At 43.2% G+C, this 19,632-nt stretch overlaps 1 protein-coding gene across 1 annotated transcript in view; it reads right to left on the reverse strand.

The window, feature by feature from the left end:
* lman1 (lectin, mannose-binding, 1) overlaps window positions 1-19,632 on the reverse strand; it is a 68,776-nt gene that overhangs the window by 48,522 nt on the left and 622 nt on the right. The gene's annotated exons all lie outside the window — the stretch shown is intronic.

Consider the following 19,632-nt stretch of genomic DNA (forward strand, 5'->3'; position numbering starts at 1 on the left):
TGGACACGAATGTAGACGGGTTGATTAGTAAGTTTGCAGGCGACGCCAAGGAGTTGAGGATTGTGGGGAAGTCTGTTGAACTATACAGCGGGATATAGACAAGCGAGACAAATGAGAGGAGAACAGGCAGATGGGATTTAGTTCGACTAAGTGTGCCGCACTGCGCTTTGAGAGGTAAAAATGTACGGGATGAGTATGCAATTAATTGCAAGACCCTAAATAGCGCTGATCTACAGAGGGAACTTGGGTGTCCATGTCCACAGCTCCCTGAAAGTGGCAACACAAGTAGACAGTGGTAGAAACCCATCTACCTCTTTATAAATTGTTGAATGGCTACGTTGAAAACAGTGCATGTTATGCCTAATCATGTTCATTAAAATGATAGCATTTATTATCAAATGAATTAATTCAAAGTACAAGATTTTATCATCTACAGCTGCATAATTACTAAAGTGCAAATTATCATTAAATACAAACGTATGGATTAGATGGTGTTGATAATGCCAAGACATTAATGACAAACGAATCGTGCCGTTACACCAAGCTGTCAACATTACTCTCCTGCAAACAAACTCAAATGTTGACAATTTAAACATTTGAACATGTTGTTACGTTATTCATATAAATTGTTATACTATTCAAACCATTTAATGCAAATCAAGTGTCAATAAACACGATAGTTCTAAAGTAATGAGTAGTGGGTTGAGAAAGTGGACACTGAAGTTTCTAAATGGACATGGATAGTACAAAGCAAGACGACATAACGAAACGTTATCAAAGTCTGGTTCAGCCACAACTGGAGAATAGTGTCCCAATCTGGTACCACACCTTTCGAAAAATGTGAAGATTTAGGAGAGTTCAGAAAGCATTTATGGGCATGTCCCACTTAGATTTTTCAAGTCGTCAAGTCGTAGCAGGTCGCTAAAAAAACGGCAACTGGAACAGCGACTGTCAGAGTGGAACACACACACACATCGCTTCCTTCACCAGCCGGTTATGCAGGAGGGGGACAGGGCAAGTGGGAGGAGCGCTGTCTGAGTGAAATTCACCGGGAGCAAAGCACGACGCAAACCACGATGAACAGGAAGGTTGGCACTGTAATTAAGACAGTGAAAGCACAGTGTACGGGAAGGGTTCACTTTAAAAGGGGGGGGGGGGGGGGGAGACAGAGTAGGGAGGAGTGGAGACAACTTTTAAGAAGCAAGAGATACACGGCTGTGAAGCTCGGCGGACATTAACATTACCGGTAGGTTATCCTTGTTCTGAAAACTTCCATTTACGTTTTTTTGCCCAATGAGCACCGTCGTCAGCCTACCTCACCAGCCCACAGCCGACATCACCATGGCCACCTACCACAACAGCACCAACCACACGCAACAACCTATGGCATCAAAACCACTGTCGCCGCCAATTTTTGAACATGTTGAAAAATTAGCGGTGACCAGAATGACGCCGCAACTAGTTACGAGAATGCGGGAACTACTCCTCACCACGCAGGCAACACCCCGGCAACCTCCAGCGAACTCATAGTCTCTTGTAGTCACATAAAAAGTCGTGTAAGTGGCACACAGGCCCATTACCAAAATGATTCCAAGAATGAGGGGCTTGGGCTATCCGGAGGTACTGGAGAAACTAGAAATGGTCTCCTCAAAATAGAGATTGTGATTTGTTTTAAATTATAAAATACCTACCCACAACACTGATACATATACATAAACCTGTCCTATCCATATATCTGTCCAAATATTGTTTAAAAGTCATAACTCTCAACCCCACAACTCGGGCAGGAGAAGTCGCCGTTGCGGAAGCTCTGAAAAGCGGTCTCCCACCAGGGACCCACGCGCTCCCGGTGTCACCGTCCACCAGACCTGGGGCCGGAGCCTCCGAATCTCTGAGGACGGGCCGCAGCAGCGCGCCACCACAGCTCCTCCCGCTCCGAACCCGGCCAGTCCGCGATGGTAGTAGGGCTGAGATTGCAATAAATCAAAAGTATTTCTGAGGGACCTCAACGACAGTGTCTTTCAAAAGTCTAATGATGATTTTAATATTTCTGACATCAGTTCAGCAGTATCTCTGGTGTCCAGGTTTGATGGTATCAGGCTTGTCAAGTTTCCCAGTAAATGAAAATCAAAATAAATTGCAGATGCTGGAAACCTCAATAAAAACCGAAGATGTTGCAAGAACTCAACAGGTCAGACAGCATCTGAGGAAAGAGTTAAGGGCCTGACCAACTTATCAGGGCTCAAAATTGTACAACTCCACCAGACTGTTAGGTTCTGCAACTGTTTTTCATTATACAAGTCTAAGATACACAATTAAACAATAAATAATTTGCATAATTTAAGTAAACCAAAGATTCTATTCATCTCTGTGTTCCAGAAAATAAAGTTATATATTATTTTCTAAGAACACAATCTCCCCCACCCCATAATGTCTGTGCAGTTTAACTCAGACAATAATTATTAAATGGCTCGGTAATCGTTTTGCTGAACACCTGCTCTCAGTCTGGCTAAACCTACCTGATCTCCCGGTTGCTCAACACTTTAACTTCCCCTCCCATTCCCACACGGACCTTTCTGTGCTGGTCCTCCTCCATTGTCAGAATGAGGCCCAGCGCAAATTCAAGGAACAGCACCTCATATTTCGCTTGGGTAGCTTCCAACACCGCTGCCGAGGAAAATCCTGAAGACTAGCTACAGAGGCCACATGACAAACGAGGAGATATACCAGGAAACTGCCACAAAGCCTCTCAGCCAGGACGCAGGATGAAATTTGCGGGACGTACTCAGAATGTCACCAGAACGTGCACCTAAGATAGCAATGACATGGCAACCTGACGGAAGAGGGTAAAGAGGCCGACCAAAACTCACATGGAGGCGAACATTCCAGAAGGATTTGGAACCCCGGGACGCAAACCTATCGATGGTGGATGACGTCACACATGACCGAACAGAATGGCGAAAGCTTGCTGCCCAATGTACTCTAGAGTGTGGGAGGAACTAAGTCTAATTCTAAGTAAGCTTACACCCCAGCAGTATGAACATTGACTTCTCTAACTTCAAGTACCCCTTGCTTTTGCTCTCTCTCCATCCCCTCCCCTTCCCAGTTCTCCAACCAGTCTTACCAAAGATCTTATAGCGAAGCAAGATGGATTACTCTCACGCAAACGTGAGGTCCGCTCATGGGCGGATTCATGGGTGATTATAGGACACATTTTAGCAACCTGACTCCGCCATCTTGTTCCGCCATCTTGCTCCCGCCTTCTTGCTTCCGGCCAAAGATTGGATCCGCAGCGGGAAGAAGGAGTGCGGGGTCCGGGGCAGCGGGGAGAGAGAGTGCGGGGTCCGGGGCAGCGGGGAGAGAGAGTGCGGGGTCCGGGGCAGCGGGGAGAGAGAGAGGGGGTCCAGGGCAGCGGGGAGAGAGAGTGCGGGGCCCGGGGCAGCGGGGAGAGAGAGAGCGGGGTCCGGGGCAGCGGGGAGAGAGAGTGCGGGGCCCGGGGCAGCGGGGAGAGAGAGTGCCCCAAGACAATGTTTCTTATTTAATGTCCCTTGTCTAGTCTGAAATAAAGTTCATTATTGGATTAGAAGAAATATAATTGTGTGTGTTATATACATTTATATAATTTTCATGTATGTGTGTTTATAAACATTTTATTCCTTAACAAGAATCAACAGAATTATGAACTAACAGAATTATGAATCTAACCCTATATCACACACAAAAAGTCCCCCCCTGTCAATCACCCTGCAAGTCGGGTCGGTTCCGGTTACTACAAAATCAACTCAAACACTGTTTGTGAGCCATTTAAAAAGAAATGATTTAAAAAACATTAAAAAAGACAATTACCAGAATCAAATTTTATTCTTGACAAGAAGTTTGAACTGACAGATTTATGAATGTGACCCACACAAACTGTTGCCCCACAACATTGATTACAGTGCGAGTCGGATTGGGTTAGGTAGGCTCAGGTTGCTAAAATGGGTGTGGAAAAATGCCCATGATCCCCTCCATAGCGTACTACACGTCAGTCCATTGCATTTAGCAGGAGTAGCCTATCTTGCTTCGCTATAAGATCTTTGGTCTTACTGTCTCCAACTACATATTATCTCTGTACCGCCTACTCCCCTGACATCAGTCTGAAGGGTCGTGATCCAAAACATTACCCATTCCTTCCCTCCAGAGATGCTGCCTGTATCCCAGCATTATGTGTCTATCTTTGATTTAAACCAGCATCTGCAGTTCTTTCAGAAACAATTGTATGTGTTCTACTGCCTTGTTTTTCTCTTAGGAGGAGATTCATGTAGAATCGAATGCTTTCCCCAAATCAAATGCTTTCCAAATCTAGAAAACTTTGAAAGGTTGTAAGAAAGTTGTCTACAAGCATCGTCTGCCTCTTCCTTTAAGACGATGAGATGGAGCCAGGCTGATTGTGGCATTTCATCATTCTAAAGTTGTTTTATCTTCTTTCTCCTCTCCCCCCCATCCCAACATATTAATTCATACTTGCCTGCGTTTGGCTCATATCCCTCTAAACCGATCCTATCCATGTACCTATCTTTTTGTTTCTTAAACGTTGCAATAGTCAAATTTAATTGCCTTGGCCTTTCTGGAAATAGATCTGCTTCTGCTATAGTTTCAAAGTACACATTTCTATTTTTACTATTTCACTTACCAGTTTTCAAGTGACTCATATCACTCCCAACCATCTTCTCCATCCTAATATGATCAGTAAAATAAGTATGGATTTTTGATTTCCCTCAATTTCCTTTCACTTTGCTATCCATTATGCACCCATGGTTATATTTAATATCTCCTAATTAAAAAGCTGTGTACTAATATTCTGAACTTCACTTCTAGCTATCATCCTCGTCTGTTATTAGCAAACAATCTCCTGAGAGAAATTATCGAGCATTGTACCTTTGAATACATCCTATATTGAGAGCATCCTGAATACATCCTATAGCTATATTTAAGAGGGAGTTAGATGTGGCCCTTGTGGCCAAGGGGATCAGAGGTTATGGAGAGAAGGCAGGTACGGGATACTGAGTTGGATGATCAGCCATGATCATATTGAATGGCTGTGCAGGCTCGAAGGGCCGAATGGCCTACTCCTGCACCTAATTTCTATGTTTCTATCCTGTTAACCCAATGCTTTAACCATCAACTGACTAATGTGACTATTCCAGATTACCAGAGTGCCCCTCATTCAAGTATAGAGTATTTCACGTAATTATTCACAATAAGAAATAAGTGGAAAATAACTCTCTCATAGAAACAAAAAGGCAACCATTCTACACGATCATCTGCTTTCGAGTGGCATACCATTCATTAAACAACCGAAAAAATGTGGGAAGATTCAAAACATAGATTCCATGCAACATTAGAAGTTGGGGTAATCAGGCTAATTTCAATCAAGAGGTAATTTCATCTAGCCAATAACTCTACAATCCTCACATTGAAGATTGGGGAATAGATTGACTAAGAAACATACACAATGATGGAATGAAGAGAAGAAAGGCTTACAAGAACAAGCGAGAGGGAATTGGAAGATTTGGTAAGACTATTCAATGATCTGAAAATGTAGGAACTGCACATAAATCACTCATCTCACAGATAAAAGGATATGTGAGTGAAATATTACGTGGAGGATTGATATCTTAGGAAATGTGGGGTTTAACAGTAGGTAGCCCAGCTAGAACCCTTTTGATAGCAGCTCCAATCAAAGCAGATTGAGAGCAGGCTGACAGCAGTCCTTTAAAAGAGGGGAGGGAGAGGCAGGGGGAGAGGGGGGAGAAGGAGTGGAGACAACTTTTAAGAAGCCAGAGATACACGGCTATGAAGCTTGGCGGACATTTAACATTACCGGTCGGTTATCCTTGGTTCTGAAAACTACTGGTTACCTTTTTTCCCCCCCAATTCACCAGTCAGCACCGGGTATAACCTACAAGACCCTCATTAGGACCTCCTGGCGACCCACCTATGGCACGAGAATTCTCGCTACTCTCCACCGTGGCTACATTCTAGTCGCCACAAATTTTTCAACATGTTTACTACCATGAAGGTGACTCCCCGGCAACTACCCATGAACATGTGGCGACTGCATAGTCTCCTGCAGTCGCCTAAAAAGTTGCCTAAGTGGGACAGGCCCATTACTCGGATATATGTGAAAAAACTTAAAAAGAATCCTAGAATTCACCAAACAGCAACATTTAATTAACGTCACCAATAATATTACCAATGTCAAAAAACATTCTCATTCATAAATTCAACATTTGTCTTTAAGTATCTAGTAAGCTACCTTATTTGCTTGGCACAAGTCAGCTTGGGCAACGAGAACTCAGCTGCATAGCCATTAACATTATACCAATAATCAATGGTTGGAGAATAAAAGATCCCATAATTAACATCAATTCCACACTAGGATCAGGACATTCTCTGCATGTACAGTACATCATACAGTGCCCTCCATAATGTTTGGGACAAAGACCCATCATTTATTTATTTGCCTCTGTACTCCACAATTTGAGATTTGTAATAGAAAAAAATAAATCCCATGTGGTTAAAGTACATATTGTCAGATTTTAATAAAGGCCATTTTTATACATTTTGGGTTCACCATGTAGAAATTACAGCAGTGTTTATGCATAATCTCCCCATTTCAGGGCACCATAATGTTTGGGACACAGCAATGTCATGTAAATGAAAGTGGTCATGTTTAGTATTTTGTTGCATATCCTTTGCATGCAATGACTGTTTGAAGTCATGGACATCACCAGTTACTGGGTGTCTTCTCTTGTGATGCTCTGCCAGGCCTGTATTGCAGCCATCTTAAGCTTATGCTTGTTTTGAGGGCTAGTCCCCTTCGCTTTTCTCTTCAACATATAAAAGGCATGCTCAATTGGGTTCTGACCGGGTGATTGACTTGGCCACTCAAGAATTTACAATTTTTTAGCTTTAAGAAACTCCTTTGTTGCTTTAGCAGTATGTATGGGATCATTGTCGCTGGAGAATAAACCACCAGCCAATGAGTTTTGAGGCATTTGCTTGAACTTGAGCAGATAGGATGTATCTAAACACTTCAGAATTCATTATGCTATTACTGTTAATATTGACCAAATTAAAGACACCATAAAATAGAGGATATCTGCACTTGTCAGAATTGCTTAATGCCTGTCACCTGAATTTTACAGGCTTTGAATGGCGCCAGCCAGTCTCGGCTCAGACTGGTATTCAGGATGGTGAGGGGTCCAGGTGGTTTCCTTGTTTCCCATAAATTGATAAAATGTATAGCAGTTTTGCAAACAAATCCTAAATGCATTATTTCGATTGGATCGTTGCAAAAATATTGTAAATAGTATAAATAATGTTGCAAGATGGTCATCCTGTTAATCGATGATTGGTCGAACTGTTGAGCCTTGGAGAAACTGTTTGAATCTCGGGGCATATGTTTCAAAGTTTATTCTTGTTTGCATCCTTCTCAAACTTTCTTTCAAATAACTTGTATTAGTTACTGTATTATTGGGTTAGGGAAATGTCTATCATATACTGTGTTAATCGATATCTGTTATTGGACTGTAAAGAGACCACCCCCATGTGGTTCGGCCCCTCAAGGTTCGGGGACCTATAAAAGACCGTTCCCACAAGGTCCTGTGTCGATCTTCTGGGAGAAAGCATGACCTTCTGGAGTGTCTCTGCTTGAGCGAGGCTAGGAGGGCGCGGTGGTTAGGTACAGTAAAGTTTAGATGCGCAAGTGCATCTCAGTGATTTTTGACTGGAAGTCAAAGGTTTGGCTGATGTCTCTAAGTTTTATTTGTGTTTCTCAGTCTCATAAGGGCTTCTTTGACTTTCATTGGCACAACTTTGGTCCTCATGTTGATAAACAGCAATAAAAGTTTCCAAACGTGATGGAAAGACTGGACGAAAGACAAGGTGCTGAGAGCTCTCTTATGGAGGCAATTAAACACACCTGAGCAATTACAAACACCTGTGACGCCATGTGCAGGGCTCGAAATTAGCGGTTGCCCGGGTGCCATTGACCACCCAAAGTGCCGCCTAAACGTTGAGTCATTTTGCCCGGCTTAGCACTGCAGATACTGGTTTATACTGTAGACACAAAAAATTGGAGTAACTCAGCAGGTCAGGCACAATCTCTGCAGAAAAGGAACGTGACGTTGTGTGTTGGCGACGGCAGTAATGCGTGGAAAAGATGTGGCGTGACGGAGGGTTGGAGCGAATGACGGGCTCCTCACAACAGCGACGGCGAGGCGGCACCATCTCCTTCCGCACCTTCCCACCCTAATAGTGGCCGCTGCCTGCCACTCCGCCAACGGCGCTTTCAAAACAAACCCTCTCGTATGCCGAGGCCGGGAGGAGGGAGGGAGGAAGGCCTCCTTCCGCCGTTTTAAGCATCTGCACAGCTCGGCCCCGCACCTTCCTGTTGGTTGGCGGAGGAGGGGAGGCGGCGACGGCAAGGAGATCCCAGATGATGCCAGTGTTGTCCGAGGAGCGCTGACCTTCCTTCCCACCTCCTCTGCCCCTTCTTCGCTCTCTTGTACGCAGGGGCAAAAATCCGGGGGGGGGGGGGGGGGGGCAGGTGGGACACCGGTCAGCAGGCAATGGGGGTAGGACATGATTCAGCGCGATCATTGGAGGAGGGAGGAAAGGGGAGGGGGGGTGGGGGAATGTGGTGATTGGAGGAGGGAGACGCGCCAAAACACTCTCGGCACAGACCTGCGCCTCATCCGCAGCCAGGATCAATACTGGCTCTCCGACGCTGTCCCGTCCCGAGTGCCCCCCCCCCCCCCCCCCCCCATGCCCGGTGGAGGCCATTCCGATTGCCTTCTTAACTCCCCCACCGCCATCTATCCATCATGCACTGATTCACCCCCCCCCCCTCCCCCTCCTGACCCTATTCAAGATGGCGGACAGCGGGGGTGATGCGCCGTTGTGTATGGCCGCTCCTCCTGCTGTCCGTCCTTTCACCCTTATTTATTTTTATTTTTAGTCCTGTTCATATCAGGTGTTTATTGGAGGTCTTCTTTATGTGGTGGGTGGCGGAGGGGAAGGGGGAAATTATTTTTAACCCCAGTCCTACCTGGTCGGAGATGCGGTTTTTCTCCGAACCGCATCTTCGTCCTCTCTGTGCGGCCTAGTCGAACTGGAGCAGCGCTGAGCGGCGTTTCCTGCGGGGACTGCAGCTTCGACGGCGGTGTAGATGCTGGGACATCTACAAGGAGCGGGCGATGCCTTACCGGGTCGCCTTGCGGTAATCTCCGGGGCACTGTGACCGTTGACGGCACCGCGGAGCCTGGGATCCGAGATCGCCAGTGTCGGGGGTTTGGCCGGCGCGGCCTGTGAACTTTGGTCGTTGCAGTCTTCGGGGGGGAAGCGGCCGCTTCAGTCCTGGCCGCTGATGGTTGTTCACCGACGCCGATGGTCCAGCTTCACGGCAAGAGGGCCTGAAGACACCGGGCTGGCTGAGGAGGCCAGATATAGGCCCCGACCTCGGGTGGACTATGAGGGGGAGAACTGGATATTTTTGGTGCCTTCCCTCACAGTGAATTCTGCTGTGGGGGGACGTTTCATGTTGATTTCTATAGTGTACTGTTTCTGTGTCTTTTTTCTTTTTCTCTTTTTTCTCTTTTTTTGATTTGTATGGATTTATTGCATTGATCTGTTCAATTAATTTAATCAATCTCTGTAAAGCACTTTGGTTCAAATACTGGTTTTGTTGAAAAGTGCTATATAAATAAATATTATTATTATTATTATTATTATTATTGTGCTGGAAATGTCTTCAGAGCGAACATTGACTATGTTTGATAACAGAATGCAATCAAATATGTTTTAATTCCCAATGTTATTATTTGTTTGAACCCATAAAAATGGATTAATTAAATTGTGAACACGTGAAACATTAAAACCGCAGTGTTCGATTGTCACTGCTACCGTTGACACGTTACTACAGAATTTGTTTTAACGGCAAATCAATGCTCTTAATATGGAGTATCAGCACTGTAGTTATTTAATGAGCTACATTAACAACTATACATTGGATTTATCCATGTTTTACTTCTAGTCATATACATCACAAATTTGGTCAGGAGATATTTCAGTTGAAATTATAATGTTAATTCTGAAGTGGGAATGATGGAAAAAGCATTTATCAACACTTTTTTTTAATTTGGTGCTAACAAACTGGGTATCTTCATTACTGTTCACAACACATACTTCTAATCTGAATGAAGGTACACAAAATTGCTGGAGAAACTCAGCGGGTGCAGCAGCATCTATGGAGCGAAGGAAATAGGCGACGTTTCGGGCCGAAACCCTTCTTCAGAATCTGAATGCCCGGCAATGTGGCGTCTTGACACCTTTAAATATATTACCAAAAGAACATTTGCTGCAGTTATGTCCTTTGGCCATCTCTTGTTAGTTAGTGTAATGTTTAACCTGTCAGGTCGGTATAGTCATTTTTAACAGCTATTATCATAAAATGCCGTTAGAAAATTCCTTGCAATCTGTATATTTTGTTGTGGATAAATTATGTGGGAAGCCAGAGTGTACCAATAGCAATAACGACCCATGCTATGGCCATTTCATGATAATTTTCAGCCCTTTAGAGAAAACATGCTTGCATCAATCTGTGGTGTGCATGGTTAAGCATATATGTTATCATGGTCCAGGATTTATTGACACGTTGATCTACGTTGAATAATCCGAACACAATTTTGTTTGGAAGTGGAAAGAAATCATAGAAATTGCATTAATTGCAATATGTAAAAAGAGTTGAGATACTGTATTATAATTTTGCTGCATGTCATTGTGGTATATATCATATCTTGATTGGTGAATATGTTTAGTTTGTGACTTTATTTGAAGCAGAAATAATAAGCGAATGCTTCATTGAGCATAATTCCGACTGGTAGCTACGCACTTCGTCCGAGCACATTATCGCACGCATCATGCAAGCCATCTAAACTGTCATTTGGCAACCTAAAAAGCAGCCACAGTTGCCCGGCTGGCAACAGGGAAAAAAAGTTAAGCGAGAGCCCTGATGTGTCCCAAACATTATGGTGGCCTGAGGAAATGGGGGGAGGGGGGCTACGTATAAACACAGCTGTAATTTCTACATAGTGAAACCAAATTGTATAAAAATACCCTTTAATAAAATCTGACAATGTGCACTTTAATCACATGTGGTTTTTTTTTATTACAGATCTCTAATTGTGGAGTACAGAGGCTAATAAATAAATGATGGGTCTTTGTCCCAAACATTATGGAGGGCACTGTAAATGTACCCAGACAAGAATAAATACAATGGCTATTTATCTACAATCTAAATAACAGCCTGTACTCAATCACCATGACTCTCACCTGACGCAGTATCCACAGGTTGGCCTTTACTGGAAACGTTCACTCCATGATCCTTCCACGATGCAGACTGGGGTACGTAGCAACAAGCTCTCAGTAGGAAGGCCCAAGGCCCTACCACAGTACTACCATGACAGCTGTCAAAGACATTTTCAAATGGGGTTGCCACTTGTATGCCGATCTTGACAAAGTCAGTGAACCCAATGGCTCTTCCCACTGCAGAGCTCAAATTTTCAGCATCTTTCAGTTTCACACTGTAATGTTTACACACAGAATTGAAGACTGCCTGAACATCAATAAGCAGTGGTTCAATGGCATAACACAGCATGTTAATTGTTAAACACAGCCATTAGATAATTTCATTTGAGATGATTGTCAATTATACTAACGTGCAGCACGATGACTCAACCTTTAATCTGGGCAAATATGAAGTGTTGTACTTTGGGAGGTCAAATACAAGGGGAAAGTACACAATTACTGGCAGTTCCCTCAACAACATTGATATGCAAATGAATCTTGGTGTCCAAGTCCATAGCTCCTTGAAAGTAGTTACGCAAGTAGTTTGAGTGATAAAAGTGGCTCTTCATCGGTAATTATGCTCAGCATTGCATGTGTCAATAAATCATGGTAAAGCTTCACAAAACTTTTTTAGGGTGCACTTAGAGTACTGTGTATAGTTCTAACTGCCGCATTCATAAAGTTCATAAGACATAGGAGCAGAATTATGCCATTTGACCCATCGAGTCTGCTCTGCCATTCAAACATAACTGATCTTCTTCTGCTCTTAAACCCATTCTCCTGCCTTCTGCCCCTAACCTTTAACCTTACGAATCAAGAACCTATCAATCTCCACTTTAAAAATAATGTACAGGAAGTAAGTTGCAGAAAGGATGTGAAGGTTTTGGAGAGGGTACATTAGAGGTTTAACAGGAGTGTTGCCCAGATTAGAGGGTATTAGAAGTTGGACAAACTTGGATTATTTTCTCTAGAGTGGAGAAGGCAAAGGAGAGACTTGAAAAATGTTTACAAAATTATGACAGGTTCAGATGGGGTAGACAGTCAGAACCTTTTCTCCCCCGGGATGGAAATTACAAATATATTAAGGCTTATCTTAACTTTACATGTTAAATTTATCTTAACTTTATATCTTAAATTTATAAGGGGAGGGGGGTACAAGAGGCTTTTAAATAAGCACGTGAATATGCATGGAATGGAGGATGTTCAGAAGGAATTATTTTAAATCCGTATTATGTTCAGAGATATCATGGCAGAAACCAGCCCAGTTAATAGGACATGTCAAGGACCCGCAGATGCAGACTTGCAAAAAAAACATTAGAAGGCATAGTTTTGTAGGCCTGAGGGAGAAATTTAAAGGATATGTGTGGGATAAGTTTTTTGTTTACACTCAGAGTGGTGGTGCCTGGAATGCACTGTGGAAGCACAGCTGGGGCTCAACTCAACAAAACTTCTCTTTTGCTTCTCTCACTTTCTTCAAGTTGAAGGTGTTGCCATGATCCTCACATTTCATGCCAGCAGATTCCATACCCAACACATGACATTTCCACCCCCTTCAATATGATCCCACCACCAGTGGCATCCCCACCTCTTTCTGCTGTCATAGAAGCTGCTCCCTCTCCAATTCCTTGGTTCTCATCCCTTCCCACACAAACAACCCCATCCCCAAGTATTTTCTCCAGCAACCACAGGAGATATAACACCTGTCCCTATACCACCTCTCACACATTCATCCAGGGTCCTCAGCAGCCCTTCCAGGTCAGACAGAGATTCACGTGCATCTCTAACCTAATCCTCTGCAGTTAATGTTCCCCATGTGGCCTCCTTTATATCGGGAAGACCAAGCGTGGACTTTGCGACCGTTTTGCTGAACACTTGAAGGCTTTGTGGCAGAGTTTGCAGATGATACGAAAATAGGTGGAGGGGCAAACAATGTAGGGAAAGCAGGGACTCTACAGAAGGACTTGGATAGGTTGGGAGAGTGGGCAAAAATGTGGCAAATGGAATATAGTTTAGCTAAGTGTGGGGTCATGTATTTAGGTAGTAGGGATAAAGGTGCAGACTATTTTCTAAATGGAGTGAGAATGCAGAAATCGGATGTGGAAAGGGACCGGGGAGTGCTGGTGCAGGATTCTCAAAAAGTTAATCTGCAGGTCGAATCGGTAGTAAAGAAAAAAAACTCAAAGCTAGCATTTATTTCAAGAGGGCTTGTATATAAAAACAGGGATATAATGCTGAGGCTCGAAAATGCAGTGGTAAAGCCGCATTTGGAATATTGTGATCAATTCTGGGCACCATATCTGAAGAAGGATGTGCTGGCTCTGGAGGGTGCGGAGGAAGTTTACAAGAATGATCCCAGGAATGAGTAGGTTAACCTATAACCATATAACCATATAACAATTACAGCACGGAAACAGGCCATCTCGGCCCTACAAATCTGTGCCAAACAACTTTTTTCCCTTAGTCCCACCTGCCTGCACTCATACCATAATCCTCCATTCCCCTCATCCATATGCCTATCCAATTTATTTTTAAATGATACCAACAAACTTGCCTCCACCACTTCCACTGGAAGCTCATTCCACACCGCTACCACTCTGAGTAAAGAAGTTCCCCCCTCATGTTACCCCTAAACTTCTGTCCCTTAATTCTCAAGTCATGTCCTCTTGTTTGAATCTTCCCTATTCTCAAAATGAAAAGCTTGTCCACATCAACTCTGTCTATCCCTCTCATCATTTTAAAGACCTCTATCAAGTCCCCCCTTAACCTTCTGCACTCCAGAGAATAAAGACCTAACTTATTCAACCTATCTCTGTAACTTGTTGAAACCCAGGCAACATTTTAGTAAATCTCCTCTGTACTCTCTCTATTGTGTTGACATCCTTCCTATAATTGAGCGACCAAAATTGTACACCATACTCCAGATTTGGTCTCACCAATGCCTTGTACAATTTTAACATTACATCCCAGCTTCTATACTCAATGCTCTGATTTATAAAGGCTAGCATACCAAAAGCTTTCTTTACCACCCTATCTATATGAGATTCCACCTTCAAGGAACTATACACGGTTATTCCCATATCCCTCTGTTCAACTGTATTCTTCAATTCCCTACCATTTACCATGTACGTCCTATTTTGATTTGTCCTGCCAAGGTGTTGCACTTTGGAAATCCTCTTCATTATCCACAACACCCCCTATCTTGGTATCATCTGCATACTTACTAATCCAATTTACGACCCATTCATCCAGATCATTGATGTACATGACAAACAACAAAGGACCCAACACAGATTCCTGAGGCACCCCACTAGTCACCTGCCTCCAACCCGACAAACAGCCATCCACCATTACCCTCTGGCTTCTCCCATTCAGCTATGTTGAATCCATCTTGCTACTCCTGCATTTATACCCAACAGTTTAACCTTCTTAACCAACCTTCCATGAGGAACCTTGTCAAAGGCCTTACTAAAGTCCATATAGACAACATCCACTGCTTTACCCTCGTCAATTTCCCTAGTAACCTCTTCAAAAAATTCAAGAAGATTAGTCAAACATGACCTTCCAGGCACAAATCCATGTTGACTGTTCCTAATCAGACCATGTTTATCCAGATGCTTATATATATTATCTCTAAGTATCTTTTCCATTAAATGTGAGGGACTATGATGAACGTTTGTCGGCACTGGGCCTGTACCCGCTGGAGTTTAGAAGAATGAGTGGATATCTCATTGAAACATACAGAACAGTGAAAGGCTTGGATAGAGTGGCTGTGTAGAGGATGTTTCCATTGATGGGAGAGTCTAGAACTAGAGGTCATGGCCTCAGAGGACGTTCTTTTAGGAAGGAGATGAGGAGAAATTTCTCTAGTCAGTAGGTGGTGAATCTGTGGAATTCTTTGCCACAGAAGGCAGTGGAGGCCGTCAGTGGATATTTTTAAGGCAGAGATAGATAGATTCTCGATTAGTACAGGTGCCAGATGTTATGGGGAAAAGGCAGAAGAATGGGGTTAGGAGGGAGAAATAGATCAGCCATGATTGAACGGCGGAGTAGACACAATGGGCTGAACGGTCTAATTCTATTCCTATTACTTTTGGCCTTATGACTTGCGCTTGGTTCTGCTGGATCTCCCAGTTGCTAACCATTATAACTCCCCTTCCCGTATTGACTTTTCTATCCTGGGCCTTCTACATTGCCAGAGTCAGGCCACACGCAAACTGGAGGAACAACACCTCATATTCCATTGGTAATTTACCAACAGTATGAACACCAAATTCTCCAAATTTAGGTGACTAACCCACAAACACCCCCTTTATCCCTTTCCCCATCTCTTCCCTGTGCCTCATCCATTTTGCCCCTTCCACTGATATTCCTTCATCTGGCTTCACAATGTACACTCTTCTATCCTTATCTCACATCTTTTTTCTTTTCATCTCTGACCTTCAGCCACTTGCCGACCAAAAACCCAGCTCGCCAGTATCCACCTATCACTTGCCAGGCTTTGTCCTGCACCTCTTCTCTTCCAACTCCCATTCCCCCAGGTTTTTGGTCGGCAGATAGTTGGACACATGCCAGAGATGGAAAGACAAAAGGAATGACCTGACCTAAAACCTCACCTAACCATGTTCTCGAGAGAAGTTGCCTGACCTAGCACTTTGTGTGGCACTGTGTGTCTTTTTTTAGTGTAGCAAATCTTTGTTTCACTCCTCAAACAGCCAGAATATCTTTTTTTAGACTAGGCAACCACAGCCATACTCAATTCTCCAAGGCTTCATAATTGCAGCAAGACATCTGTACTACAGTATGCAAATACTTTCATATTAAAGGCCTTCCTCACTGCTTGCTGTACTGGCATGTTGGTTTCCAATTACTTGTGTACAATTCAATGCCATTACCTAATCCCTCACCTATTAAACAAAAATCTCTACTCGTGCACCATTGAATAACCTCATTTTTTCCACGTTACATTCCACCTGGAATGTTCTCGCCCATGTAGCTTGTTTAATAACCTGTAATACCTCTTTACATCCACTTCCCACCTAGTCATATGAAACACAAAATTTGGTATGCAAACAGGAATGATTCAGAGGTAAATTAACACAAATCCAGGCAAATGGTTTAGCTTAGATAGGCTTCTTGCTCGGATGAACACATTGGGCCAAAGGACCCTCTTCTGTGCTAGAAAACTTGATGAATCTTTGGGTATTTTCTCTGGTTGAGTTGTTGATACAAATCTTGAATCGCCAGACGCCAAACACCGAATCTTGCAATGTTCCAATAGTCATGCATAAAATATGTTAAAAGGTATTCATTCCTATTATGACTTTCTGTCCAATAATCAATTTTTTGTCCGTATTACACCCAGATTTTGTATGCTCTAATCCTGTTGAAAGTTTTCTGAAAATCCCAAAACACACTACTGGCTAAGTAAACAAAAGAATGGACATGGATTTAAAATAAGGTAGACAAAAAATGCTGGAGAAACTCAGCAGGTGAGGCAGAATCTATGCAGAGAAGAAATATTCGACGTTTCAGGTCGAGTCCCTTCTTCCCCCCCCCCCCCACCCCCCACCCCCCCCCCCCCCCCCCCCCCCCCCCCCCCCCCCCCCCCCCCCCCCCCCCCCCCCCCCCCCCGCCCCCCCCCCACCCCATGTTGTTTATTCCTTCTTTCCATAGATGCTGCCTCACCCGCTGAGTTTCTCCAGCATTTTTCATCGACCTTCGATTGTTCCAGCATCTGCAGTTCGCTCTTAAACGGATTTAAAATAGTTAGTCATTAGGCACTGAAACAGGTCCTTTTGCCCAACTCACTCATGCGGACAGGTGGTTTCCTAAAGTACTGCCATTCGCCAGCATTTGACCCATAATCTCTCCAAACTTTTTCTGCTCACAAAGCAGTCCGAATGTCTTTTAAAAGTTTAATTTGTATTAACCTTTATCACTTCCTCTAGCAGCTCGTTCCACACACCCACCATATGGAAAATCAACCCTGCAGGTTCCATTAAAATTTTACCCCTCTCACCTTAAACACATGCCATCTATATTAGACACCCCTGCACAGTGAAAAAGACCAACCTTCCACCTAATCCAAGTCCTTCATGATTTTTAATATCCCCTTGTAAAGTCACCTCCAGCCCACTGCTTCCTTCGCTCCAGGGAAAACAATCACAGCCTATCTGACTTTCCATCCAACTCAAGAATTCCAGTCCTGGCAACATGCTTGCAAAGCTTTTCTGCACCCTCCATAGCTTCACCACATTCTTCCTATTGTAAGGCAACCAGAACCACTCACAATACTGAGATGGACTGTATGGCAGTAACATGACATCCCAACTCTTGTACTCAATGTCCAGTCTGAGGAAGACAAATGAGCCCTATGCCGTCTTCACCACCTTGTCTGTGTCATGACTTTCAGGGAAGCTTGTATACATATTCCTCAGCCTCCTTTCTACAACATTGCCATGGGTACTGTCATTTACAGTGCAAGTTCTGCCCTGCTTTAACTTGCAAAAATGCATTAGATTCATAGACCCAAATCAGCAATGACCACGATAGACCACTCATGTTAGTTCCATATGTCCATGCCAGGCCTATAATCCCTCAAACATTTATATTCCAGAACCAGGGTTCACCATTTAAGAAAAAGGGGTAGGCCATTTAGGGCTGTCTAAGGAAAAACGTTTTTACCCAGAGTTGTGAATCTGTGGAATTCTCTGCCACAGAAGGCTGGCTCAAATGGCCTACCCCTACACCTATTATCTATGTTTCATATCCATGTAGCTGCCCAAATGTCTTAATTGTTATTGTACCTGCCTCTACATACGTCATCTGCCAGCTCTTCCCTTATACCCACCACCTCCATAAGAGAAAAAATAATCTAGCAATCTGCCTAACACTACCTAATATTGCCCTTGCTCTAATAATAGATGTACACATTAAGACACTGGAAAATGAGCATACCTCAGAAACCAATTACCCATGAAGGCAACCCATGAGTGACCCATTCTTAGTCACGTGTGTGACCAAAAATATGAAAAATTGAGGAATGCATCTCTTCTAATTCTGAAAGCATTACAGGTATGTTTTGTACTATATATACACGATTCATAATTTTTTCAAAGTTTATCAAGTGAAATTTTAATGTTATGCTGACTGTATGTTTGGAGTCAGGTCAAATGACTGGTCACGTGTGTAACCTCACATGAAAGCATTTTTTTCCCATAACTCAGAATTATCTTACAAACTCTGAATTTTAAAAAGGTAGAATGTTCATATCTTTAGCAGACATGCATTATAGTTTTGTAGGTAGGACACTAGCAATAAGACGAATCTCTTACAAGAACATTTTAATGTATTACTTTATGTGATGCCATCTGGTCACGTGTGTGACATTTTGGTTCACTTTCCGAAGAATGGCCCCAATGATAAAATTCATCATCATCTCTTGTCAATTGACAAAAAAAAGCATCTGAAGAACAAGGCCTCAGATCTGGCACCAAAGTCACTGCCTACCAAGCAGCACTAATCACTGCCTCCTGTGTTCTTCTGAGAGATACAATCTACCAAATATGGCCATTTCAAGGCACTGGAACAATACGAATAACTCTTCCTCTGCAAAATCTTCCAAATTCCAACATCGGTACCCTTTCCCAGGCCAGCACCCTCAGCAACAAAGCCATGATTACTCAGGCAGCTCCATTGGGCATGCCAAAAAGTTATCTGCCCAACACCAGAATCACAAACATAAATTAAATTCTAAGTAATGCCAAGAGAAAGAGATCACATGCAAAGAGGAAAAGCTTAAAGCATCTGTGAAAAATTGTACCAATTGGCTATGATTATTCAAAGAAGGAATATTCAGGATGCCCCAACAGTACACAGAAACAGAGAATAAACAGCTAAAGGGCAAAACCATCTAACAAACAAGCCAGCAGCCCATTCAAACATCACCTGACCCATCAATGGAACAGCCAAGTTTTCTTGACACATAAACATGATCAGTTACATCAGAGCCTAAACGAAAGGAAATCATCGTTGATCACAAGGAACTGTCTTCAAATGATATGAATCTGGTTTAGTTATGGCAGAAAAATAGTGACAGCTCAATATAAATATCCCCACTAGCTTTTAGACTTAACCAAAGCTGAATTGCAGTTAGTCAAGTCAAGTCAAGTTTATTTGTCACATACACATACGAGATGTGCAGTGAAATGAAAGTGGCAATGCTCGTGAACAATATGAACA

This window comes from Leucoraja erinacea, chromosome 1 (assembly GCF_028641065.1).
Source record: "Leucoraja erinacea ecotype New England chromosome 1, Leri_hhj_1, whole genome shotgun sequence".
In the NCBI taxonomy this organism is placed as follows: Eukaryota; Metazoa; Chordata; class Chondrichthyes; order Rajiformes; family Rajidae; genus Leucoraja; species Leucoraja erinaceus.